A 2,355-nucleotide genomic window follows, 5' to 3' on the forward strand; every position below is an offset into this window, starting at 1 on the left:
TTTACTCTGCCCCTGATTGGTCCCTCCCTAGCCACGCCCCGGCATTAGCCCGCCCTTCATATATATATATATATATATATATATTCCCTGTTTGACTACGCCCCTACCCGGCCCTTCTCCAGATTGGCCACGCTTCAGGTAGGCCGAGCCCCTGTACTGGTCCCGCCCCTAAGGCACCCCTCCTTGGAAACGGCCCAGCCCTGGAAAGACCCCGCCCCAAGGTCCCACCCCGAGCCTTGCTCTGCCCTCTCGCGGACCTTTGCTCCTCCCAGCCCCTCCCTTCTCCGTAAGATTTACCTCCAACCCCATCCAGACCTGGTTGCCTAGTCTCAGAGCCCCGCGCCTCCCATGGGCCACACCTAGAGACCTTCTGGTTCTGCCCCAAGCCCCGCCCATGCATCCTTCATTCACTCTGTGTACGTTTACAAAGCACCTGCTAAGTGTCAGGTTCTTACAAGTGCTGGAGAGTCATAAGTGAACAAAACACAAAAATCCTTGCCCTCCCGGAGTTTACATTCCTGGGGGCCGGACGTGAGGTAAATAAGGCAAATATACAGTATGTGAGATGGTGAAAAACACCAAGGACAAAAAAAAAAAAAAAGCAGGGAAGGGGTCCAAGAAGTGAACGGAGTGAGTGTACAATTTAAGACAGGGTGGATTGGCGCCTCCCAGGGAGGGTGACATTTGGCTCACACCCAAACCGTCTAGCCCTCCCAAGATCCCTAGAGAACCAGCCCCCCTTCCAAAGCCCTCCCTTCCCGCTCCCCATCTGTTCGGCCTGGAAGAGCCAACAAGCTGGCTCTGGACAGCCTTATCACCCATGTATTCATTCACTGGACACTTACTGAGCACCTACTATGTGTCAGCACTGGGTGACTTCACCCATCACAAGGGGGAATCAACAGATTCGCCTGCCCTCGCGTGGCCCACGGTCCTGGGCAGGGAAAAGGTGTGCAGGGAGACAGACAGAGCTCTGTTTAGCAAATACATAGGTCTTTGCATCCTATGATAACCAGCCCTTGTTTGTTTCCTTTCTAGCCACACTCTGTAATCATTTATTCACTCATTTTATTTATTTGTGCGTTATTAAATATCCCGGGAGCTGTGAGCTCCGTGACGCAGGGACTGTGTCTGTCTTATTCATCTGCCCCCCGGTCCCCATGATCTTACTAGGTACCGGGCACACAATAGTTAGTGTGCAGTGCATTTTCTCAATTAAGATTAACAAGAATGGACGTGGAGCACAAAGTTGCTATCTCTGCCACAAGGTGGCAGCAAACGACAATCCACGGCTCCAGGGTCTGCACACCGAGGGGAATTTGGGGGGGAGATGGGGTCCAGAAATATTTCGCTGTACCTCGCACTCAGCAAGGAAACCAGCATGCTTGTCCTGGGCGTCAGTGCCGGGCGCGTAGTGAGCCTTAGCACGTAGTTGTTACAGCACGGAAAGCGTTAAGTTGGCATTAAGTATTCACAGAGTGGGATGCTTGCACCTGGAAGGATGGGGCCGAGCAGTCTGTCCCAAACTTTCCAGCTCCTAAGACTCCTTACAGCAGAGTGCACGTTAAAAGGCAGATTCCCGGGCATCGCTCAGAGGAGTCTAGGAATGTACCTGCTTAACAAGTTCCCCCAAGCGATTGTTCAAAGTCGACAGGCCTGCCGTGCCGGCCTGCCAATCCTGGGAGTGGGGGGGGGGGGGCCGGGGGGGTGTCCTTCCAAGTGCTTAGGTATACCAGAGTGCTCGGACTAAAATGCCAACCCTAAGGGGGAGGTGGTGCGCTCATAAGCGGGGGAGGTCCGCTCGCCAGAGCTCCTCCCAGACGTGGGCGTGTTTCCACTCCAATTCACTCCCTTCGGTTCTGGCAGAATCTTCCCGGCTACCCACCCACACACGTGTCTCCTTTGCCACAGAAGGTGACAGCTTGGGGGAGCAGGAGCGGGCGTGGGAGATGCAGGGAGCGGGCCAGGAAGAGCCACAGGAGCAGAGGGAAGGCCCTGAGACTGCGGGGGAGACCCCAGGTTTCCTTGCTACCATGAGCGCCTCCCCTACCTCCAATCGGTGAGCGAGCATGGGACTTTGAGCCCGGGGTGGGGGACAACCGACAGCCCAGCCGGCTGGGTACGGAGAGCTCAAAGTGGAAAATGCTGCCCAAAGTGGAGTGAGAACCTAACTCCCTCCTCCTCCAGCTCAAGGGAAGAGAATTAATTAATAATAGCACCTCCCAGCACGTGTTACCTGTTGTGAGCACTGTTTTCTAATTATTCCTACCATCTATCGAGCACGCACTTGGCACGGGCTGTTCCAGGCACCGTTCTAAGGCTTTATAAACATTAGATCTTCAAAAACAACCTCTG

This window comes from Herpailurus yagouaroundi, unplaced genomic scaffold (assembly GCF_014898765.1).
Source record: "Herpailurus yagouaroundi ecotype Mexico unplaced genomic scaffold, PumYag 222, whole genome shotgun sequence".
NCBI lineage: Eukaryota > Metazoa > Chordata > Mammalia > Carnivora > Felidae > Herpailurus > Herpailurus yagouaroundi.